Source organism: Eretmochelys imbricata, chromosome 22 (assembly GCF_965152235.1).
Source record: "Eretmochelys imbricata isolate rEreImb1 chromosome 22, rEreImb1.hap1, whole genome shotgun sequence".
NCBI classification, from domain to species: Eukaryota; Metazoa; Chordata; order Testudines; family Cheloniidae; genus Eretmochelys; species Eretmochelys imbricata.
Genome location: NC_135593.1, coordinates 20,552,634 through 20,578,131, shown reverse-complemented (window position 1 = coordinate 20,578,131; position 25,498 = coordinate 20,552,634). Strand labels below are relative to the sequence as shown.

General features: G+C 50.4%; 1 protein-coding gene across 2 annotated transcripts in view; it reads left to right on the top strand.

Moving 5' to 3' along the window:
• The window catches only part of BCL9L (BCL9 like), an 86,959-nt gene that overhangs the window by 36,650 nt on the left and 24,811 nt on the right, over positions 1-25,498 (top strand). The window contains exon 1 of one of the 2 annotated variants that reach the window (XM_077839930.1): positions 15,880-15,942. The exons of the other annotated variant lie outside the window; for it this stretch is intronic. The gene's annotated coding sequence lies outside the window, so the exon portion shown is untranslated. Of the gene's footprint in view, positions 1-15,879; positions 15,943-25,498 lie in introns of those variants that run through there. 2 annotated transcript variants of the gene reach the window in all.

The following is a 25,498-nucleotide window of genomic DNA, read 5'->3' as shown; positions in this document are numbered from 1 at the left end:
GTCAGCAGCACCTCAAGTCTTCACCAAGTGCATGGCAATTGCTGCTGCGTTCTTGTGCAGGCACCAGGTACAGGTCTTTCCATACCTTGACGACTGGCTGATCAGGGGCTGCTCCAGGACCCAAGTGGAAGCTCCGGTCAGATTCATCAGAGCCACCTTCGACAACCTGGGTCTCCTTCTAAACAAAGCAAAATCGATTCTGTCCCATATCCCACTTGGACAGAGAGCCTAGTCGCTCCCCAAGCCTCGCCCAGTCCTTGACTCCCTCCTGTGGTGGCTTGACCCTCAGGAGGTATGCTCAGGGGTCCCCTTCACGACTCTACAGCGGTCTCTGTCACTAATGACGGACGCATCAGACTTGGGCTGGGGAGCACATCTGGGAGACCGCAGGACTCAAGGCCTCTGGTCTCAGGCAGACCTGGGTCTCCACATAAACGTCAGAGAGCTCAGAGCGGTGCGCCTAGCATGCCAGACCTTCCAGGCATACTTAATGGGCAAGCATCAGTCATGACGGACAATACAACAGTAGTGTTCTATATTAACAAACAGGGGTGTACACTGCTCTCTCCTGTGCCAGGAAGTCCTCATGCTGTGGGGCTTTTGTGTAGAACATTCAATACATCTGCAAGTGTTGTACCTCCCTTGGTGCAGAATGAGCTGGTGGACCACCTCAGCAGGTCGTTTCACAGCCACGAATGGTCCCTTTGCCCAGACTTTGCGATTTCAATCTTCCAGAGGTGGGGCTTTCCCTAGATAGACCTATTCGCCACGTGACGCAACAGGAAGTGCCAGCAGTTCTGCTCCTTCCAAAATCACAGCCCAAACTCTCGCGCGGACGCGTTCCTCCTCCACTGGGGAGGTTGTCTCCTATTCGCCTTTCCGCCAATACTGCTTGGTCACAAGGTGGTACTCGAGATCTGGAGGGAACGAGCTCAGGTCCTATCGATAGGGCCAGGCTGGTGCTATTGGCACTGATACACATCTCTCCTAGACATGTCCGTGGAATCCCCAATCACCCTGCCGCTCTTCCCGGACCTTCTGGCACAAGTTCATGGCCGACTTCAACATCTGAACCTCGAGTCGCTTCACTTCATGGCATGGAAGCTCCATGGTTGAACCCAGTGGAGGTTTCCTGTTCAGACCAGGTTAGACAGGTCCTCCTTGGCAGCAGAAAACCCTCTACGAGAGCCACATACCTTGCCAAGTGGAAGAGATTTTCAGTCTGGTCAGCACAGCGCCATTCGTCCCTGACACCAGCCTCAGTGCCACTTACTCTGGTCTGCCTCCTCCATCTGAAGCAGCAGGGGCTTTCATGGCCATCAAGAAGATTGCACTTAGCCACCCTCTCGGCCTTCCACCCTGGCGCGGAGGGCCGCTCTGTTTGCTAACCCTATGGTCTGCCGGTTTTTAAAAGGGCTTGACAGGCTGTACCCTAACGTCCATCAGCCTGTTCCTGCCTGGGACCCCAAGCTGGTCCTTTCTAGGCTCGTGGGACCCCCCTTTGAACTGTTATCAACATGCTCCCTGCTCTACCTCTCTTACAAGGTGGCGTTCCTGGTAGCGATAACCTTGGCCAGGAGGGTGTCTGAACTCAGGGCCCCAACATAAGAGCCTCCCTACACTGTGTTCTATAAGGACAAGATTTAGCTGAGGCCTCACCCTGCTTTTCTCCCAAGGGTTGTGTCGCAGTTTCACATCAACCAGGACATCTTTCTCCCAGTCCTACCCTAATCCTCATTCCAGCGGCAGTGAGCAGAGACTACACTCCCTGGATGTCCGCAGGGCGCTGGCCTTTTACGTCGAGAGAATGAAGTCGTTCAGAAAATCAGTTATTCGTGTCAGTGGCGAGAATGAAAGGACTGTCTGTGTTGTCACAAGGCATTTCGTCATGGATAGTGTCCTGTATTTGTGAGTGCTACAACCTAGCAGGTGTTCCTGCACCTCCAATCGCTGCACACTCCACCAGGGCGCCGGCTTCATCAACCGTGTTGCTGGCACTCAGGAAATCTGCAGGGTGGCACCGTGGTCCTCCATCCATGCTTTCGCCACTCACTATGTGATTACCCAGCAGGCCAGAGACGATGTGGCCTTCGGACGAGCAGTGCTCCAATCAATGGACAACTCCAACCTTGCCTCCTGAACTTGGGTTTGTGAGTCACCGGATTGGAATTGACATGAACAAGCACTCAAAGAAAAAACGGTTACTCCCCTTCTCGTAACTGTTGTTCTTTGAGATGTGGTGTTCATCTCCATTGCAATACCCACACTCCTACCCCTCTGTCAGAGTAGCCGGCTCTATTATGAGCACCATGAAGGCGCGACTCCAGGGGGCGGCTGGACCAACCCGGTGGATGCTGCTATGGGAAAAATCTTCCAGCTACTGTGCACATGGGCGTGCACACACCTGGTTGGAATGGACATGAACAACACATCTCGAAGAACAAGAGTTATGAGAAGTTGAGTAACTTTTTTTTTTTTTTTTTTACCATGTCTGAGCATAGCTGTGAACATGTTGTAGTGTAGGCAAGGCCAAAGTTTGCTCAGGAACTGGGATAACCTGGTGGGGATGAGGAGTAGAGGAGGCGGGAGCGCAAATGATGCAGGTGACACCTGGAATGTGTTGTCAGAGCTTTGTGGAGACTCTAGATCTGGAATCACACAGCGTCGTGGAGATCAAGAGTGAGGGGTATTGGCAGAGCTGTGGAGGGCCTGGATCCTGGAGCTGGGACAGTAGGAGGTGCTCCAGGGTTAGGATGAGAGTCCACTAGCACAGCTGCCTGGGGAAATATATACTGCACCTGCTTGTGCCTAGTCCTGGGCCTCTGCTATCTTCTATTCTGTTTTCAGTCTCTAAGACCCAGTTCTCCCGGCTTCGGAAGGCGTAGGGAGAAAGAAGGGTTACTGCCTGTGGCCGTATGTCTCTGTGGTCAGAAAGCCCAGTCCTGTCTAGCGCCAGATTTCCTTAAGCATATTTAATGGTCTTCTAATAATTCTCCTTTTTATCAGTACCTGAAAAGGCCCCCATAGCAGAGTGTGGCTAATCTGCTAATCTGATACATTCTGCAACCAATGAGATGAATTGATCTTCTCTCCAAGGTGTTATGACTGCTGGCCCAAAATGCATTGGCAGAGCTGTGGGGTGTAGGACCTGTCTGTACTATGCCTGGCAATGCTCAGTGCCTTTAGTTTGTTGTTTTCATAAGCACCAAAGTCCCCCAACGAACACAATTTGGGACTTTTTTTTTTCCCCCTCCATCTGGCTGCAGTGTTGCAGTAGTGACTCGCTGAGCTCACATCAGTAGAGCCTGGTGGAGAAGGTGAACGGGGGGCCAGGAGCCCTGTTAAGGACTGGAGGAGGAGACATTAATTAGGTCAGAATGACCTGCAAGCTGCTCAGATGCATCACAGTGCTTTAGAAGTGTAGACCAACAGTTCCAGCCCTGGGCACCTAACGCTGCTGACTTCAGTGGGAGCTGTGTGTATTCAGAAGCTCTGAGAACTGGCACCTTTATCTGGGTGCTTAATAGGAGGCACCCCAGTGTGAAAACTGCAGTCTGCTGGCTTTGGTGCAAACGTGAGCTTGGCCAGTCACAGCGCTGAGAATGCATGTTCAACATGATAATTACAGTAATTACTGACGTTGGCAGTAACCCTAGAGATTGTTGTGAAAACCAGCTTCCTCCTCACTATTCCTGTGTTTTGCTTTTTGCCATTCTCTTGGAAGATTGGTTAGTTCCATGATTTTCTGGTCAGTTTCCCTTTCTGGCTCTCCTGTCCTAGCCTAGCGCTGCAATGGTTGGGTTACAAATGCTGCAGAAATTTTTAAATCCCAGTCATTCTTCCTGAAATGAAGGAAAAGAACCATGAACACGGATTTGTTACTGGCAGGGTTGTTTAAATCCCTCCACCCAAACCTCCTCTCCTGCTCCCAACCAAACTGAAATCCCTTCTAAACTTCATGGCAATCAGTCTCCCTTTGACATTTTGCACTGTAAGCGGTTGTTGCACTGCCTGATCCACTCTTTCCCATGGGGCACACACTGCTTTGTGGCCCACACTACAGCTGTTCGTGGTGTTCTTCCATCCTAGCAATTGTTTTTAATGATGAAGGAGTGGAAGGAGGGAAGCGTCCCTGAGGGACTATTTAACTTCCACACCTGCCTTTATGTTTCTCCCCAGGCAGGTGACCGGAGCTTGGCACAGCCTGTTTCTAACATAATCACCAGGAAAGATGTTTGTAACAAGGTCTGACCCATGGGCAAACTTTAAAACAAACACAAACAAACTCCTGCATCCAATCGATACTTGGATCAATGGATTATTTTTTTCTCTCTCAGGGAAGATGCTAGGGCTGTGTTGACTCGGTCTGTCGAGGTGGCTGTGCTTGTGTGGCTGTCTCCTGGCATATCCCCCTGCCAGAAGGCTGAAACTTAAGGGCCAGAATTTCAAATGCTTAGTGCCCACTATTGGGGCCAGATTTTGGGTGCATGTTGGGTGCTAGGTACTTGGGGAAAATCTGGTCTGTAATGTCCATTGCTGGATCCCATGTTTAACTGGTCCTGTCTTAGGCATATAAAATACTTGAAGGTGGGTGAGACCACTCAGTTTAGAAGCTAGAGGAGTCCTTTCATGGGGCGGGAAATGGGAAGATGCGTGGGAGGGTTCCTGAGCTTTTGGGCAGCCTGTAGATTTGATTCTGTAAGGCCAAATAACATATTAGCGCAATGGCTGTTCAGCCGGTGAAGCATCTGGTAAATCCAATGGGAAGCTGTGGGATAATGTATTTTCTACTATTTGGCCATCCCTGGCAGTCATTTTGTCTCTTAAAACGTATCAAATGGAAAGCTGATTGACAGCATGTTATAGTGAAATGCAGTGCCCCCAGGCTGGAGGGGTGGCAGTATCCACCATAGCTAGTAAGTTTAGTCCTGTTACATCTTGTTAATAAACAGCTAGAAAAGGTTCCTCCAGGTTCTTTAACCTTTGAAGGCTTAAGCTTGGGTCTCTGGTTTCTACCATGCCTCCCCTTGCCACCAGAGAATTCAGCATGGCAAGAGTTACACATTCCCCATGGGCCTCTTCTGCACACAGACAGATATCCTTATGTGGGCACATTCACGTCTACACACGGTGTGGGCACGCTCACACATGCACATTCATGTGCATGCAAATAGACTCCCCCTGGCATGGGCATGCTTGTACAGGTTCACACAGATGTGCTTGAGCAAGCATTCCCATGCATACAGACTTCCGTTGACATGGGTACGCTTGCTCACTAACATGCTTGAGTGGTCTTGGTCACATGCACATGGATGCAAGCTCACGCTGGTGCAGGCACACCCACACTGACACACTCAGGCACCCACAGTTCTGGTCTATTTTTGGGAGGACTCCTAAGAGTTTGGAAGGTATTTCAGATGTTACAATCTTAGAGGGGGGAACGCAAGAACAGATGGCTGGAGGGTTCAGAGCAGCAGCCCTGCTGGGTATTGATATTTATAGGTGGATTTAACCCCTGTGTGGTCTTTGGAACCACCTTTAAAGCACAGGCACAGAATCTCTGTTCCAGAAGTGAGCTGTGAGGACGCACACAACAGAACCAAATCCAAATATGGGTGGTCCTTTCCCTTCTGTCTCTCCGAGTCACACTACTATCCAGATCAATTAGTGATCCAGTTTGGAAATCCAGAGTAACATGCTCCTCCTGATTCCTTGAGTGTGGGGGACGTGACTTTCTCTGCACTGTCAGCCTGGGCTGTTGGCTTAGCTGTGCTCATTTTTCTGTTTGTCTTGTTTAAATTGGGGCCAGTCTGTCTCTTCTGAGCTGCCTCCAGGAGTTAGGGCTATGAGTCCTCGGATGAGCCTACAGTTGCTGGGTTAGCAGGATTAGAGATATCCAAACAAAGGCAGGGCTAGCTTCCTTGCCCTATTTATGGCAATGGGCACCCAGACTCTTGCCTGGTCTTCAGAGGCGGGAGACATTGCAGCCTAGAGAAATATTTGCTTCTGGGCAGACTCCCCTGTGAAGCTGCTTGAGCATCTCCATAAAAAAAATCCTTTTATCTGACCTCTTCTTGTGGCCTGTGCCTGATGATTTAGATGAAGAACATACTAAGTTAGCTGAGCAAAGCTGGTCATGGAGCATGGAATACAACCTGTCAGTGCTTTGCCAGAGGCTGCAGACTCATCCCTAACCCTTCCCCTAAGAGCAGTGAGCTCCCCATTTGGGACCTGAAGTTATACTGTACTATTTATCTTGTATAGTGCATCTTACGCAGGATCCCAAGGGGCTTTTCTGAGATGTATAACTTCAGAGGAAGAGAGCAGTTAAGAGGCAAGGGAGGAAAGTGATGTCTTTACCTGAGATTTGGCATGACAGAGGAGCTGCAGTGGAGAAGGCTCTTGGTCCAACAGGTGAAAAGTGGGGAGGGGAGGCAGGGCTGTGAGATGCTGGGCAGATCTACTTAGGCTGCTAAACATAAGAAATCGAATAATCAACTTTGGTCTGGAAATGAATGGGAAGCCAGTAGAGCTCCTGAGCCAGAGCAGGAGGCTGATACCCAAAGGGGTATCTGAGCTGGTCCGAGTGAAGGGACAGTGGAGACACTGGCCACACTTGCAAAGTTAGTGCTGCCAGATTAGTGGGTGGCACTGGACTGTAGCTGCTGATGGGAGAGGGCCTGGTCATTTAGCCTGTGTGAGAGATGAAGAGGGGAGGCCCAGCCTTGAGGTGGAGATGGACATGCATCACAATGTCTTGCTACCCATTAACCCACTAGGCTTTCTACTGCACTGTAGCCAGAATGGTATGTACCAGTGCCTGTTCCTAGCAGGTTGGGGTCCTGGGGTGTTAATATCTGTACTCTGAGCCACACAGGGCTGTGGTTGTGTCTCCTGTCTACACTGCATGAAACCTCCATAATGACTCGGGGAGGCCAACCCCAGCACATTTCAGTGATATGGACCAATGCAGGGTCTGGGAATCAGGACTCCTGGGTTCTATTCCTAGCTCAGCTGCTGACTCACTGTGTAACCATGGGCAAGTCACTTCCCCTTTCCGTGTGTCCGTCTGAAACCTGGGGATGTGCTCTTCTCCCCTCGCTGAAGGGATTGAGAGGGAGGGTTAATGTTGGTAAGGACTTGGTCATGCAGGGGACAGAGTGCCATTGGCTCCTAAAATCCTCACTCACCCCAGAGGGGACTTTCCACCATATGAACTTAAAGGGCAGGAGCTGCTCCCTGGACCCTGCCCTGCTCCTTTTCTTTCCTGTCTGAGATTGAGATTTGTGTCCTTGGAGCTTGCATGTGTACTGTTTGGCAATTCCCAGCACTTCCGTGGAGCCTTGGCTGGGCTGCTGGAAGCTCTAATGTACTTGAGGCAACAAAGTTGTGGTTTCTAAGGCCTGGCTCGCCCCTTTTCATTGTCCCCATCTTTCTGCCATCTCAGTCTTTCTTCTCCTCCCTCCTTTCCAGTTCAGCAGCAGTAATAAATTTAACTGACATCTCCTCTACTAAATGCCTGGTAATTGCTGCTATGTGTCCCTCACTGTTTAACATGATGATTGTCTCCTCTTCCACCCCCCTCCCCACCCCCCCAATCTGTGCTGCTTTATCTTTCTCCTAATTATGCAGTAGCTCCTATACTGGCCAAGGTGGCAGCCGAATTTTTTCTCTTACAGTTATGCCCTGCTGGTAGCATTGAGTTGGGGAGAGGGGGAGTAAGAGTTTTTTGCCTTCTGTGGCCAACTACCTTTGCCCCACGTTTGGAATCCTGCCTTGGAATATGCCTGTGGGGTGAAGGGAGAGCCTTGTACCTCCTGCCACCAATCCCCCTGACTTCAGAATAGCTCCAATTGTGTTGCTAACCATGCTCTGCAGCTAGCAGGCAATGGCTTAGAGAATATAGCAAGGAACCATCCTGCTGCACTCTAGAAGCTTTGAATGCATCTGTCTCTATTCAGATGTGACACTGGCTCCCTTAATAAATGATCGTTGAGGCAGTAGAAACCAGGTTGCTCGGCAGCACATTGCATCTTCTGGGGATGTTTGGGCCACCTTTGGCAGCGGATTGCTGCATTCTGTGTGGGTCTGACTACATCTAGATCTGTGTGCAGGGCCAGGGAGATGTACTCACTCTCTTTCTGTACCTGACCATGGAGGAGGAGAGTGCATGGCAGGAGCAATACACCCATTTGATAACTCCCAGTCCCAGAAATCTGTCCACACTTGCCGGCCCTCCCACAATAGCCCCATTGTTCCTGCCACCAGCAAGGAGACTTCCTGCGGTTCCCTGGGCATTGTTAACCCTCTGGTTACGAGCTGCAGAACCAGCAGGACAAGTGCAGAGTGGAAGGTGTAGGGGGCAAATGGGGAGAGCTTCTGTTGCCCTTGGTGCAGCTTGCAGCTTGGGAAGTAGGAGCCCCATTCTAGTGCTTCCCCACAAACTTCTGTTGGTCCCATTTCAGAGGATGGGTAGTAGATGTCTTTGTTTAAAATACCATCCCAGCATCCTCCGAGGAGTACTGTATCTGCGGGGATGTAAGCTGGGAGAAAGGGGTCCAGCTGAGCTCCTACATCCTCTCCCCAAATGAGAGCAGGGGGAGAATATTCTGCATATTTCTAGGGTGCTGCTTCCTGTGGTATCTAGCCAAGGTGACTTGCTATGCTGGGGGCAATACCTCTGCACACAAAGAAAGATCCAGGTCATCTATCCCCTGTTACTCTGGCACTGTGTCTGGGACAGGAAGTGCCTCTGGGTGTGGGGAGATATATTTGGGTTGTTGGGGTGCTAATTCCAGTGGCTTAGATATCTGCAGGGAAACCATTTAAAGCAATCCCAGCTTGATCAAAGTGCCCTCTTCCTTCCTGTGCTGTAATGTGATCGTGAGCCCAGGAGCTGCTCTTGGCCTTCTCTGGTTTCTGACTTCTGTGGATTTAAAGACCGCTCTGGAAGGAACAGACGTGCTTTGCCGCAGATACAGGCATGCTGTCTGAAGCGGGACATGGATAGAAACAGGGGTGTGTGTGTGTGGAGTATAATGGATAGTGAATGTAAGGCAGTGCTGCCGAGTAGTGGGCTGTGGAAACTCAGAATCCTGGGTTTTGTTCCCTGCTATGACTGTATCTATGCCGGCCATCTTCCCACTGCCAGAGACAGTCTGCATTACTGCCCCTACCATCACTATAATGGGGTTGCTTGTGGTGATAGAGAGCAGGACTCAGCAGCCCTTGGGGCTCACTTCCAGGTTACATCTTATGTTCCTAAAATCTCATGCTTCAGGGTTTCAGCTGGCCACCTGCAGGGGTCAAGACGGGATACCCCCCACCCCCACAATGTATTCTGGGTTTTGTTTTAATTTTTTAATCTCCTTATGCAGAAGCATCCAGGATGTCTGTGGCTGGATATAGGAGGGGTAGGCCAGGGCTCTGAGTGGCACTGAGCATTCTCTATCTCAGGTGCTTGGCTGACAGGTTCTTGCTCACATGCACGTGGTCTACCTGATTGCCATATTTGGGGTTGGGAGGGAATTTTCCCCTAGGCCAGGGTGGCAGGGACCTTGTTGAGGGGTTTTTCAGCTTCCTCTTCAGTGTGTGGGTGTAGGTCACTTACTAGGATTATCTGGGTGTATCTCAATCATTTCCCTGCCATTGTGGGGGGCCTCCTGCACTGGTGCACTTCAGTCCCTCCTATTCGCTGCCTGTGGCTTGTAATTGTCTAGTTTCTTGAGGCTGTAATACCTTGGTCTCATTTCAGTTGTTGGGTTCAGTGTGCAGGTGCTGGATGGTGCTGGTGGACTGTGACGAACAGGAGGTCAGACTAGATGTTCTGGTGGTCCCTTCCGACTCTTTGTCTCAGGGAGGAACGGTCAGTGCTTGCACCCCTACCACACACACACACACACACACACATTTTCTGTGCCTCAGTGTTACCATTTGTAAAATGAGGTTCATTCCCTGGCCTGTCCTTTGGGGTTGTGTCCCTGGAGGGAAGGGGCGAGGGGGGCTGCTCAAGGTGTTGCTGTTGTGTGTGTTAGCACAGAGTTTAGTTGTTGTTGTTTGTTTTTCTCCCATGCATGTTGATTTATTGTGACTCCTCTGTGAAGACTCTGTAGCTAAGGGTCTGGCTGAGCTTCAATTATAAACATTATAAATCCATTCAGAGTTGAAGCTTGGCACAAACTCTCAGGCCCAGAGGTGACTATTTTCCCCCTTCCAACTGCAGAGACTCAGCCCAGCTGAGGTGGGGGCTCAAGCTGCAGTCAGCTCTTTGGAACAAGCTGATACCCTCAATTCTGCATAGATCCAATCTCTGTCCTTGCCCACTCAATGCCAACTTGTGATGCATTACAACAGGACCTTTCTCAGGGTCACATGAAGGCAGAGCCCTGTAGAGTTGCCACAGCATTTCTTCTGTTACAGAATTATGCTTCAGAATGGTGAGGGTTGGGGAGAGGAAGGGGAAGGAGGTGCTGCACTAGTTGTTCCAGAATCCTTGCAGGAGTCTCTCCAACTCTGAGTTGTGAAGCCCTTAAAATGTGGAGTCTCTTCTGAAACAACAGCTCTGAGAAGTGTGAATTGGCCCATTTCTCCAAACAGGCTGTGAACTTTGAAACTTACTGAACACAATATAAATATTAATGTCATTAACGATTTCACTGACTATCATTTAACTAATGTGTTTATTTCGCAGTGACTGCCAGTAAGCTGCCATCCCACTGCCAGATGCCCCAATTCCCCCTGTGCACCTACCATACAATGTCTAGCTTCCTCCCCCCCACCCATTTGCAGTGCAGTAACAGGTCACTGTGAAAATCAGCCACATGTTGAATACAGAATGTATTAGGCAGAGTAAAATAAATGGAAATGACCATCCTAGTGATCAGCCCCGACCTTTGTCTGAGTGTGGTTAACTCCCGGAGTTACTGCACTAAACATAACTGAAGCTGCCACAGAATTTTTGTCTGGCTGCACCATAGCTGCAGAATCCAAGCACCTGGCCACATAGCACAGGGTTTGTTGGCTGCAGGAGTCGCTGCATACCTTGAAATGGGCCCCCAGTGAGCCCTAAACACTTGGGGCTAGGTACTCCTGTGGAAAGCCATGGGGTATCTGTATGCAGCCTGCCCCCTGCTGCCTGTCTGCTGCGTCTTGACAACCCTGCCTGCAATCCCTACACACAGGGGAATGATCTGTGATCCTAATGACTCTTTCCATTCTGTGACCTGGCTGAAGTGGTGACACTGAAATGACAATAACCCCTGTTATTTGGAGCACCTTGCTTCATGCCTGTGGGGTCCAGACACTCTGCTATCACCTGGCCTCTCTGGTTTTTTCTTCTCTTTGTGAGGTGAGTGTCCAGGTAGCTTCTTGTGGCACCGTAGAGACTAACAAATTTATTTGGGCATAAGCTTTCGTGGGCTAGAACCCACTTCATCAGATGCATGGAGTGGAAAATACAGGAGCAGGTATAAATACATGAAAGGCTGGCAGTTGCCTTACCAAGTGTGAGGTCAGTCTAATGAGACAATTCACTTAACAGCAGGATACCAACGGAGGAAAAATAACTTTTGAAGTGGTAATGAGAGTGGCCCATTTCAGACAGTTGACAAGAAGGTGTGAGTAACAGTAGGGGGAAATTAGGTTTAGGTTTTGTAATGACCCAACCACTCCCAGTCTTTATTCAGGCCTAATCTCATGGTGTCCAGTTTGAAAATTAATTCCAGTTCTGCAGTTTCACATTGGAGTCTGTTTTTGAAGTTTTTGTTATTGAAGAATTGCCATTTTTAGGTCTGTTATTGAGTGACCAGAGAGACTGAAGTGTTCTCCTACTGGTTTTTGAATGTTATGATTCCTGATGTCAGATTTGTGTCCATTTATTCTTTGCGTAGAGACTGTCCGGTTTGGCCAGTGTACACGGCAGAGGGGCATTGCTGACACATGATGGAATGCTGATACCGACTAACACAGCTACCACTCTGAAACAGGTAGCTTTTGTCAGGCTGACTCAGCAGCCCCACCTGCATCACCCACTGACTCCCAGGACTGAACTGCTGTGCTGCTCCTGAGAGACTGGCTTAGTGGTAAAATAGACGACCCTCCCCCCCCCACCCCCACCCCCGGCCACACACACACACACAGTGTTGTCAGTGAAGGACTGGAAAGGGTTTAAGAATATTCATACCTAGGGTTGCCAACTCTCCAGGATTCTCCTGGAGGATCCAGGAATTAAAGATTAATCTTGAATTAGCGATTGTCATGGGACGAAACCTCCAGGAATACATCCAACCAAACTTGGCAACCCTACTCATATCCCCAAAAAACACACTCACTCACACACCCTCTCTCTCACCTCCTTGCCAGCTTTGTGGATATTCTAAATTAACAAGGCATCTTTCCCTTCTGTTCAGAAGGAGTCTCTGTAGGGACCATTAGGAAAAGTTGTTTGTTGGGCCTGCCCCCTAAAAAGTAAGATGTTATGTGGCACCACTGTGCTGCTGTTAAATTTCTGCCATGTCTTACCCGAGCAGGGCTGCATTTCAGTGCTGGGTGAGCGATTCCTGTCCTTAGTCTGCTGTACCTTGTAGGGTGATTGGAGAATTAGAAAAGTAGGGCACCTAAAGGGCTTGGAGACACTGGTATGATGTGCTATAGAAAAGCAGAATAACCTGAGACTTGGGCCAGCACTGTGGAGAGTGTCTCACTTATGTGCACCCACCAGAATGGGAAAGCCTGAGAAACTTCACGTGAAGGTGGGAGGAAGGCTTCTGGGACAGGAAGAACAGGGTAGCTGGTGAAGCTGATGCCCTTTCAGGATGCTAGGCGGGGAAACCCGCAGTGGTGTCCAACCCACCCTCCCAGCAGTGCAAAACCCAAACTCTGATACAGTGATGGAAGGGGGAGTGCTCTGTGCCTGCTCATCTGTCTTTGGGCCTTTCTTTCCCCTTCCCCTGTCTCCCCCACCCCCAATCCAGAGGCCCCTGTGCTGAAGTTTCAATGCTCTCAGACAGTCCCTGCTTCTTCCGCTCTGGCGATCTCTTACAGGCAGCTGCCACTGCTTTGCTAGCAGGATTCTAGCTGCCTGCTCTGACGCTGCACAGTAAAAGGTGAAAGGTCACCCAGGGTGGAATTTCCTGCCAGGCAGATGCATGGCTATTTCCCCTTTAACCTTAAACCCCAATGCGCCTTAGTCATGTTTGCATGCAAATAAGAGCAAACGGGGGTGGGGGGAGCTGCCGGGAAAAGGAAGCGACCTCAGTCAAGGTTTAAATATAGAGCCAAGGCTTTTCACTGCATGCCGGGCCTGTTGTTTATAATCTTGGAGGAGTGTTTGGTGACTTCTCATGTCTCATGCGAGGCAGCACAGTTCAAAAGTGCTTTCTGTGCAGAGTGAGAGCAGTACAGGGCAACCACCCTGCACTCCCAACTGTCTCCATCATTTCCCTGCGTGCCAGTGCCTCCCACTGGTGGTAGTGTTATATACACGTATGTCTCTCTGATTTAAGCTGCTCACTAGGGTGGAAGGGGTCCAGCCTGCGTCCCCTCACGCTACTCAGAGATGATCCTGTCCTTTGTGCAAAGCCCGTGGGGCTCAGAAGTGGGTCATCAGTCATGTTGCAAGCTGGGACCTGTAGTCCAAACATCCGCATCTCCATATCGAAGAGCAGGGTAGCTGCTGCGTTCATTCTGCTTTATTAGTGACCAGCAAAGGTTTGGCTCCGAGGAGCCTTAAAGCCCTGACTTTCCTGGGTAGCCTCTAAAATGCTCCTGTTTGGGAAAGATTTAGGTTCCCCTGCTCTGATGTGTATGGTATGTAGAGAAGGGCCAGAGCACACGTACATAAGTCAAATTCCCCCTGCCCTTGGGTTAAAATTAGTCTTGTTCACTGCCCTATAAGGCTCCTCGGAGCCAAACCTTTGCTGGTCACTAATAAAGCAGAATGAAGGCAGCAGCTACCCTGCTTTTCAATATGGAGATACGGACTGTTTGGACTACAGGTCCCAGCTTGCAACATGACTAGTTTACCTGGATCTGGCTGGAGCATTGCATGATGGGAGTTGTAGTCCACATGGGCTGCACCCCTGTTCAAAGCAGGAGGTGATGGCGGTTTGCATGGCTTAGAGCCTCTGTTCCTGGGAAGATTTTGTGCAGGTTGTTGGGGGGCCTTCAGCTACTCTAGGATGGGGGAGTGCTTTGAGATTTCCCTGGCAATTCACAGCGGAATTCTCCATGCACTGTTTATCTGAGCTGGCATCAGCTGGGTTCCTGCCAGTGGCACATCAGGGCTACATGGCTCTACTCGCCCATGCCGTCTACAGCACTTGCAGAAACTGCTCCTTGGAATGCTGCTGTTCCCACATTCAGGACTTGGGGCCAAGGGAAAGGGTCCAAATTGCAGGTAAAACCACTGCTGTGCTGTGTCAGGTTGTCTGCCTTGCTGGAGGTGAGTGAGTTTGCCAGTTCTCAGTCCCAGCTGTTGTAAGGCCTGGGAGTTTAGTTGAATCCCCTGAGCAGCGGTGACACCTAGTGGCACAAGATCAGAGTCCACGGGCCAGGTTTAGAGACCGACTACTTGCCAAGACGCCACTGAAAATCTCCTCAATGCAATCTGAGACGTGCTGAGGTTGGGCTGAGCTGGCCGATTGCTCCTCCATGTTGGGAGCTGAAGGAGAATTCCCTCCATTTGCTCCAAGTTTCTGGAGTTGCCTGTGGGTTTAATCCTAGGAGGCACTGACCATCCCCACGCAGGCAGATCCAAGAAGACAGGGTAGGCAACTGGTGAGGATTAACTCTGTGTGAGCGCTTTGCTGGCATGGAATGTACCTTGCAGGCAGATAGGGATTGTGAGTGGCCTGTCTGATCCCTTGGGCACAGGGTTCCCACTGGAATCGTATGCCACACCTGCGAAGGGAGAGTTTAGTCTAAGGGCAGGAGCTCCCTGGGCTTTGCTGCTCGCTGAGGTATAAGAGGCCTGGCCTGCATTCTCTGACACTGTGCAGACGCTGTAATGCCCCGTGTGTGAGCCCTGGGAGAAATGAGCTTAGTAGCCTGCTCTGAGGCTGCTGACCTTTGGGAGGTGGGACTGTTGTGGGAGAGACTGGCATTATTTTTAGAGCAGGGAGGGGCTCAGGAAAGGGAGTCAGGACTCCTGGGTATTACAGGCCTGGCACTGACTTAAGCCCTTCTCTCTCCAAAGGGGATGATAGCTGCTTCCCTCATGAGTGCAGCACTGTGAGACACTCTGCTGAAAAGGAGCTACAAAAATGTAAACTGTGATTGTTCCCTTCCCTTCTTGGGGCTGAGGGAAGTATTGTATGTGCCCTTTAAGAGTCTGTGCCCTGTGTGGGAGTCCTGCCCTGCCCTGCCCCAGGCACACTGGGCTGGAGGCTAGGTGCTGGGAGCTCTGCATTTTATGTTACTAGGTAATACCTGAGCTAGTCTTTATCCCCCTACCCCCAGGGGATGAGGCTGAGTCTCCGGTGGGTCACTGGCACTTCCTGAACCCCTCTGATTCTCAGGTGACGGAGTGATGGCAGCTAGCAGTGCCGTAGGCCCAGTGGAGCCCTCTGCACCCAGGCTGCCTGCAGGAGAGGGGTGTGGAGAGGAGGAACGTTTAGAAGGAGACACTGCGGAAGCAAGAAGAAAAGGAGTACTTGTGGCACCTTGGAGACTAACCAATTTATTTGAGCATAAGGTTTTGTGAGCTACAGCTCATTTCATGCATCCGATGAAGTGAGCTGTAGCTCACAAAACCTTATGCTCAAATAAATTGGTTAGTCTCCAAGGTGCCACAAGTACTCCTTTTCTTTTTGCAGATACAAACTAGTACAGCTGCTACTCTGAAACCTGAGGAAGCAAGTTCACTTATAAAGCAGATGACCCACCCCATTGGCTGCTGCTGGTGATTCGGTCAGAGCTGCCTCTAGGAGAATCTAGAGAGACCAGGTGGGTGAGGTATTATCTTTTATTGGGCCAACTTCTATTGGTGAGAGAGACAAGCTTCTGAGCTCACAAAGAGCTCTTCTTCAGGTCTGGGAGACGAGAGTGTCATAGCAAATTACAAAGTGGAACAGATTGTTTAGCATAAGTAGTTAACACACATTTCAAGGGACCATTCAAGGTGAAGTGTGTAGACTGGTTCCTCCCTGACCTCCCAAATCAGGTGAGCAGCCTGGGCTAAAATCGCATTCACCCTTGAGCTGCTGGCACTAAGAGATAGCTGTGGTGCCTGTGATACAGGCTGTTGGTGTTGTATTGTACAGAGGCCTGCTGTCTGAGATACCCAGGGACTCCTTTGGAAAGCCACGTGGCTATGTAGGGCCTGCAGGGCATGGTGCCGGGTACCGGATGTTTGTTTGTTGAGCCTTTGGCATGGGGAGTGAAGTACTGGATGGAGCTCCTCTTGAATAGGGAGCCAGGTGTGATCTTGTGGGGAGAGGGGAATTGGGAGGGGGTGGATTTGCTGAGGGCAGGAGCCTTCTGGGATGATGGGGAGGCCAGCACTCCCTTCTCATGCAGTGCAGACACCTGCTGGGCACCACAGGCCTACACTGTCTTGGCAACACCTGGCCTGGCCGAACGTCGAGCAGCTGGACTGGGAGGGCCTCTCCATTGCCGTCTTTCTCATCCCATCCTTGGCAGTGCATAGCCTTGTCACAAAATGCCCAGGCTTTTCCCCATTCCTTGCCTGGTACTGGGGGGCCTGCAGGTGAGGGATGTGGAGAGGAGGAACTTCCTCTGCCCTCAACAGGCCCCCTTTAGGACTCAGAGCACCGTGGCACATTCAGTCATTGCCATCTCTGCTGAAAAGGATCAGTTAGTGCCAAGTGCTGTGTGACAAAGTCCACTCACCGGAGCGGCGCCTCCTGCTGTCTGTTACAGGGATTAGCTCCTCCAGCCAGTGTGCCCTCTCCAGGTGGTGCCTCTCCCATCGTTGTCTCCACTTGCAAACCAGGCTCAGTCCAATTACTGCAGCATTCTCTTCATGATTTGGCCCTCCAGCTGTATCACCATCTGTTTCTTCACACTTCCGGGGTTGGGGCCGTGGGAGGGAGGGAGAAGTATCTTAGTTCAACAGTCCAGCCACTTCTCCAGTGGCAGGTGAGGGGGGTGACCCAAGCCCATTCAGTACTCTGGGTCCCAACCCAGGGACCTTGTAGATAGCAGCCTCCTGCTGCCTCACTCAATGTTGCTTCTATTCCCTGGGCCACTTCCCTGTGCCACCAGCACCTTCTTCACCCTCTTCTCAGGGCTTTCAGCCAGCCAGACGCTCCCTCAGTCCCTGCCAGCAACTGCTCTGTCCAAGGTGCTACCCTTCCTGCAGCCCACTAGGAACACAGTTCTTACTCCTTAGGCTCCCTGCAGCAGCTGACTGTCTCTGTCCCTGCAGCTCTCTTTTATGTGAGCCCGCTGGGCATTGATTGACTGCTCTCTGCAGCCTCTCTCCGATTGGCTGATCCCTGCACTGCTTCCCTATGCTGCTTTTAACCCCTTCCTTTCTGGTGTGGGGTGAACAACCCATCACATGGTATGTTTGAACAGAGGGCACCAGATAGCCAGGAGATGGTAATGGCTTCCATTCTCCTATTGGGTTTAGATCTAGAGGCTCCACACCCCAGGACCTGCTCTTCGCAGCTGCCCTTCCTGCTCTCTAGCTGGAATTTCTTCCACCAAAGACTAATCCTTTGGCCTGCCCAGCTGCAGCTGGTAAATGTGTGTAAAAGCACCTGTGCTGCTCCCTTTCAGGACGGGAGCACTCATGCTTTCAAGGGCCAGTGCACAATGGGCATGTAGAAAGAACATTGCTGCCACACACAGGGACAGTGGTTAAGGTGTTAAAGCAACAGGTAGGGAGTTGGCAGTATTAGTGGCCTACCAGCATCCAGGCCTGGATCCTGATCCTGGTAAAAATATGGGTCTGCAGACTGCTCCTGATGCCTGCCCTCTGCATGGGAATCTGCCCTGCCTTCTCCTGCCTGTGGCCCCTCTCACTGGCCACTCCGTGGAGTCCCAGGATCATAGTATTTTGTTTAATCCTGAAGGATCCCAAAATGTTTCATAAACTCTATATGCAGCCCTGCTGAAACACACTCCACCCCAGAGGTGGGTGCATCAGGCATGTGCACGGCACACAGACGAAGCCCAGCCTTGGCTCTCACATAGCACCCGTGGGAGAGCAGTGATGAGCTGGGGTTTCAAGGTCTTGCCCAAGAGCCCTGCACCCTTGGGATGGTTAAGAGTGGGGGGTGGGGGCAGAGGTCCACACCCAGAGCAAAAGCCAGAGGCTGCAGAATTCCACAGCAGGTCACTGCTCCAGTAGCAGCAAAGACATCAGTACACAAGCATGGTGAGAATTGCATAAGGGGACCCTGTTATCTTATGTAGTGGCTGGGCAAAGGGGGGCTGGACTGCAGGGCTGCGCCAGGGCTGGCAACGTCACATGGGAGAGTGGTTCAAATAGGGAATCTGCAGCTTTCCCCTTACATGCTGCAGTCCAGCTCTCATCAGTGCTCTTGCCCCCACTAAGGAGCTGCATGTCATGGCGACTCAGGGGGTCCTGTGGAATTGTCTAAGTAACAGAGAATGAGGACTAGGCTGAGGTCCTGGGATTTTTTGGGTAGCAGAATAGGGTGCTGGGGGAAGGATGAGGTCTCAGGAGATTCTGAGTAACAGGATCTGGGGCTGGGAATGTTCATTGGGCACTTTGCGGGGGGGCGGGGGCGGAAAGGTGGTTAATGTTCATGAGTATTTCCCCTACCAGGACCTGCTCTGCCTGAGCCCAGCCATGCTGGTGCTCTGTTCTCTGCAAGGCCCAGCTCTGACTGAGCAGTGCCAGTACCTCCCCTTGCAACCTAAGAGCTCTGAGATGTTTACCAGATGCTGGGAATGGGCAGCTGGCTCCCAACAGCAGCTTGTGACTCTGGCCTGTTCCGACACACAGTGCGGGAGAGCTCCTGCCTCAAAGGAAATCAAAGCTCCCCAGGCCTGAATAGCCAGCAAGTGCCTTAGATATTCATGGCTTTTTTGCCTGAGCTCCCTATCACTGCACGCGTGTAGTGCTGGGAAGTGGGTAGCTGCAGCATCTCATACATGGGACAACGGGACCACTACAGCTTTCTTACTGGCTTCTCCTTCCTTTTGGGAATTGGGTTGTCTGATCTCTGCATGATCGCCTGCAAAAGTCCCATTGAATAGCTGGGCAATGTGTGTGAGAACAGCGTGGAGCACTGACTCTTCCCTATACATCTTACATGTGTGGGGTGGCTAGGGAGGATTTGCCAAATGGGCTGATACCCCAAAGCAATGAGCAAACCAGGTAACTGATTTCGGGAATCACTAGGAAGAGGAGCTGCCTGCCTGGCGGTCAGAGCCATGCTCTAGCTCGGAAGTAGCATTTCCTATAGTCAGAGAACCACAGAGGGGAAGCTTCCTTTGCTGACTGGCCATTGCTGGGGGCAGATGGCATGAGCAACCTGCAGTGAAATGGGGAAGGTGCAAAGCAGTATTTAGGGGGAGGTTCTGTCCCTTCTCTGTCCTGATTCCCTCTGTTCTTAGACAAATCTGTCAGTTTGTCTGGGCCTTGGTTTCCAAATCTATAATGTGGGGGATATGTATCCCTAGGCAGGGGATGGAAGAGGAAGTTTGAGTGTTCATCCCTTTTTAAAATGGTTTGATATCCTTGGCCAAATAACACTGTGGAAAAGTAAAGTATTGTTCCTGCCCTTTGAAAAAGCCCTGATGGGTGTAATAGGATTCTGTCAAAATTACTCTTAAAAACCTGTAGGATCCAACAGAACATTAAGTTCTTTCTGAAGGGCTGTTTAAATCCTGCTATAGAGCTTGTGAGTCCAATACACTTAATTATTCTGTCAGATTTAAGAATGAATGGATAGTGAAGGAAGGTCAGTCTCTTCTATTCCCCTTGCCTTGTGATATAGGAATGAAGGACATCAGTGATATTGATAAGGTAGCACATTTAAAATGGATGCACTTTTTTACACAGCACACAATCAGTCTGTGGAACTCTCTGAATAAATCTGTTAAGTCTTTAAGGTGCCACCGGGACTCCTTGTTATCTCTCCATGTGTGCACTCATTGGGCATTGTCATTCTGTGGGGCATGACAGCACAGCACATAGAGAGCCCAATTCTGGTTTCACCTGTGCCCATGTAACTCCGGATTTACTTTGGCCTGTTATGAGTTCTTGACCAAGTGTCTCCTTGCTGACAGGTAGAGAGGTGTCACTGACATGGTCAATCTCCTTCCTTCTCTAATTGTCTTGATTCTGGTTTTCCCTGCTTCCTTTCTCGCTGTTGCTCTGTCAGTGTGCCGTGCACTCCCCTCTTGCTGGCTGGTGTGACTGAAGGATTGCACTGCAGTGTTGTCAGTCTGCACTCAAATGTGGAAGTAGCAGGGCAGGCGGATTGGCTGCTGGGTGGCTTCCCTGCTCCTTCTGGAGGCAGGGGGTAGGGGAGCCTCTGCGTTCTTGTGGCTGCGTCAGGAATCTGTGTGTTATCATCCTTTCAGTTTGAGCAGGAGCATGATTCACCAGAAACTCCTCCGAGAACGCACCAGGGTTTCAAGTTGCTTGAAATATCAGCTAGCAATTCCGGGACTGTGACTGTGTCAGGTTCACTCCTCAGCCTGGAGTTTCCTCCTCCTCCATCGATCAGACTGAGACTGCAGGAGACTTATTGAAACCAGCTTATTTTTTTTTCCTGTCTAAAGGTCTTTTGATTTAAATCTGCGGCTTGTTGAATGTGCAGAGCACCAAATACTTGCCTGCAATGTTTTGCATTTAGCATCTCAAAAGGCTGTAGAGGCATTTATTAAGCTTCACTTATCCCTTAGCACACTAGGTTATCATCTCCATTTACTGATGGCGACACTGAGGCACATAGACATGAAGTGTCTTAGTCAAGGTCACTCAACGAGACAGTGGCAGAGCAAGGAATAGAACCCAGGAGTCCTGGCTCCTTGCTTTAACAACTAGGAATGAAAAGTTGCTGATGTCTTTAAAGCTGCCTTTAAAGTAGGGGTAAGGTGTCTGCTAAACCTGCTGTCTTGTCACTAGTTGTCAAGGGAGCCACATTTCTATGCAGGCTCGTTCTTTGATGTGTGCTCTCCAGGAATATTTTGGGTCATTTGTCACCCTGGGTCCATGTAGGCACTTCTCAATGGATCTTCCATGGCCCGGATTTTGACATGTCTTCTGGACAATTTCCCTAAGCTTCTCATCTGCCCCTTCACCAAGAAGTCCATCATCTCACTGCAGAGAGACTGATGGGGGAAGGAGCTTATCTCTCTATGTATCTTCAACAGGATGCAACTGTTGCTACTGCCTAAGGCACTGTAAAAACTTGCAAGCAGTCACTTCTGGCTGCAATTCTGTTGGATCTCTCAAACTAAGAGAGGCCAGATTTAGTTAGAATGTAAGTAGGAGAACCTCCCCAGAGAAACCCTGGATTATCAGGGGGGCTTGAGTCAGGATTGGCAGTGTTGAGGGAAGGAGGAGCCAGGGGCTGAAATAACAGGGGTTGCTGATTGGTATTGAGGGGCACTGACAGAGTAGTGTGTGGGGAGCCCAGGGCTGGAATTGGTAGGGGGGCTGCTGTTCAGGATTGAGGAGGCGACAGAGAGCTGTGTGGCTATCTGTATTGTGCTTGGCTGAGGGAGATGGTGATAACCTTTCATGAGCACCAAACTCACCTGATTCTGTAACTAAGAGGGAGAGAACTGAGACAAATGCCTGATCTAAAGAGAAATCTTCTGAAGCTATGGCTTGACTAGGCAAATAGGGGCAGCTCACTGGCAATGGTGGTCACTAGCCCCCCCAGGGTTGTTCCAGCCTAGTCTACACTAATGTTAACACGTTAGCTAACCTGTTTCTAAATATGACCTATTTTCCAAGTTTAGGCATGGCCCGGAAGGGGCTTTGCTAATTGCCCTAGAATGGAGCTGGGCTGGGAGGAACCAGGATTCTGCTCTGGAGAAATCTTATTTACAGGGCACCTCATATCCAAAGGCCTCTCGATGCCAGTGAGATCAGAGAGAACCCAGCCCCAAAGGCAGCATGGCCTAATAAACAGCAGAAAACAGAGTCTTCTCTAACTCCTCTGCCAAACACTGCAGATAGGTCCCCTCCAAGCACACAGTCCAAGTTGTGGGAGACTCGGAAGGAAACCATGGCTACTGCTTAGACAATTTCTGTGTCTTAGTACGGTATGACAGGGTTCAGAGTAACAGCCGTGTTAGTCTGTATTCGCAAAAAGAAAAGGAGTACTTGTGGCACCTTAGAGACTAACCAATTTATTTGAGCATGAGCTTTCGTGAGCTACAGCTCACTTCATCGGATGCATACCGTGGAAACTGCAGCAGACTTTATATACACACAGAGATCATAAAACAATACCTCCTCCCACCCCACTGTCCTGCTGGTAATAGTTTATCTAAAGTGATCATCAAGTTGGGCCATTTCCAGCACAAATCCAGGTTTTCTCACCCTCCACCCCCCCACCCCACCCCACACACAAACTCACTCATTGGTCAAACTGGACAGTCTCTACGTAAAAGAATAAATGGACACAAATCAGATGTCAAGAATTATAACATTCATAAACCAGTCTGAGAACACTTCAATCTCTCTGGTCACGCAATCACAGACATGAAGGTCGCTATCTTAAAACAAAAAAACTTCAAATCCAGACTCCAGCGAGAAACTGCTGAATTGGAATTCATTTGCAAATTGGATACTGTTAATTTAGGCTTAAATAGAGACTGGGAGTGGTTAAGTCATTATGCAAGGTAGCCTATTTCCCCTTGTTTTTTCCTACCCCCCCCCCCCCGACGTTCTGGTTAAACTTGGATTTAAACTTAGAGAGTGGTCAGTTTGGATGAGCTATTGCCAGCAGGAGAGTGAGTTTGTGTGTGTGTCCCCGGAAAAAAGGGGGGGGGGGCGTGAGAGAGCCTGGATTTGTGCTGGACATGGCCCACCTTGATTACCATGCACATTGTAGGGAGAGTGGTCACTTTGGATGAGCTATTACCAGCAGGAGAGTGAGTTTGTGTGTGTGTATGGGGGTGGGGGGGGTGAGAAAACCTGGATTCGTGCTGGAAATGGCCCACCTTGATTATCATGCACATTGTAGGGAGAGTGGTCACTTTGGATGGGCTATTACCAGCAGGAGAGTGAGTTTGTGTGTGGGGGGGTGGAGGGTGAGAAAACCTGGATTTGTGCTGGAAATGGCCCAACTTGATGATCACTTTAAATAAGCTATTACCAGCAGGACAATGGGGTGGGAGGAGGTATGGTTTTATGATCTCTGTGTGTATATAAAGTCTGCTGCAGTTTCCACAGTATGCATCCGATGAAGTGAGCTGTAGCTCACGAAAGCTCATGCTCAAATAAATTGGTTAGTCTCTAAGGTGCCACAAGTACTCCTTTTCTTAGTACGGTATGGACACTGTCTTTGGGGAATGTCTTTGTGCCTGGCTGGAGTGCCTCTACGGGGGAGAGGGGGGGCATGATATGTGGATCTCTGTTGTGCATACAGGATGTAAACAGTTTTTGTTAACTTTTTAATTTAAACATTACTTTTCCCTTTCACTATGTTAATGATTTATTATTGCTAAAAGTGCTGTCTGTATGGCAGGGTCACTGCATCGCCCACAGAAGCCCTGTAACCACTGTGATGGTGCTGATGTAGTTGTGCTGTGTCTCTATTCTTTGCAAGTGGCTCTGTCCACCTTTTCTCTGTGCTTGGCAGAGATGACTCTTGCCCAGATCACGAGTGCACTGTCCTGGTGCTGTGCAGTTCAGAGGGGCAGCCAGAGGGTTAATGACTGCAGTGAGAACAGTGGGCATTTCTCTAGCCAGCCGTGCCCTTGGGCTGGCAGCACAGGCCCCAGCCCCTGTGGATTCTGTCAGCAGAATCCATAGCGATCAAGTCAGTCTGCTCACTGGTTTTGTCACCCATGGACAATGGAAATGTTCCAAGCATTGGGACTTCCATGAGAGAATCTCCCAGTTTGATGTGTTCCTTGTCTTGTCTCTAGGGACTTTCAAGCCTGCCTGGATGGGATGGTTGGTGGGTCTCAAGCACCTAGACTCTCTAGAACTCATGGGTTTGGGTTCTGGCAAGGCTGACTCAGACCCCAAGTACAAGTAAAGTACAAGCAGTTTAGCTGGTGGATGTGATTTGTGTACTCAGCCTTAAACCCAAGGGCCTCTTGTCTGCCCTGGATGGTCATTAACTGTCCCCTAGCCTAGGCACATTTCCTAGGAGTAGGAGTTTACACTCCAGTCCTTGGCCACAATTCCCCCATCACTCACACATACAGTACTGTGCTCTCCCACCTCCCTGAACTGGCAGCATCCTGGTGCTGCTGGGAGTGTACTTGGTGAAGCACTTTGAGATCCATTTCAATGAGGTGCTATGTCTATGTGAAACTTCGGACACCCTGCTGATCTCAAAGCATCCTGCATACTGTGCACGAGGGGATGGCTACTGAGAGGAAGGATGGCATCATCTCTCTGCCTGCCAGTGGAGCCCCAGCCTCAAGTCAAGTGTGTGACCCTCAGGACCGTAGTGCAATGTGCTGCATAGACTGCTGGCTTCTCTGGGATCTCACAGCAGCAGGCAAAGGCTCCAGGCCGCCAGCAGCAGAAACTGCTGCAGGGCTTACTTTCTGGAATGCCGTCTGGCAACAACAGCAGCTTCCAGAGGGGCTGAGGGCTCCCTGCAGGCAGCCTGTGTGCTTAATGCTGCAGTTTGCACCATATGGACCTTCTCCTCCTCTTCGCTCATCCTCCCAGTGTCTCCTTCCCTGTTCTGCTCCCCTCCCCCTGGAAGCAGTTAGATAGAGCAATTGGCCAGGCACTGGGACAGCAGCACTGACATAAATCTCTCCTGGTGTGGAATGAGGGGTATAAATATCCAGAGAGTGATGTGATCTTTCCAGCTGCTATTAATAGGTCCCTAGAGAGAGAGAGAGAGAGAGCGCGAGCGAGCAAGCAAGCGAGACTGGCTGACACTTAAAGGGCTAGCTACTCCCTTATGTGCTGTGAAAATTAATCAGCACCATGGCTCACCATCTTCCTCTAGGCTAAAGCAGAGCCCTCTGCTAGGTGTGTGGGGATAAGGAGGAGGAGGGAGCCACTAATGACTTGCTAGTTAGGAAGCAGTGATAGGCCTAGTGGTGCAGGAGGGATCCCACTTCACGAACTAGAAATGCTTGGGTGGGTTGTGTGCACTTGCAGGCCTCTCTCTGCTGTGCGCCGAGTCCCATCTGGCTTGGTCTGACACCCACTGGCGAGGCAGGTGCTATGATCCCACATTTTACAGATGGGGAAACTGAGGCATAACACTGTGACGGGACTTGCAGGGGTTATGGGGAAACTGGTGCAGGTTGCCTGAGTTCGGGTCCTGGCTGACCTGACCCTGAGGCTGTTGCTGTCTCTTGGACAGCACAGATCTGCAGCAGGCAGACTGGCTGCTCTGTT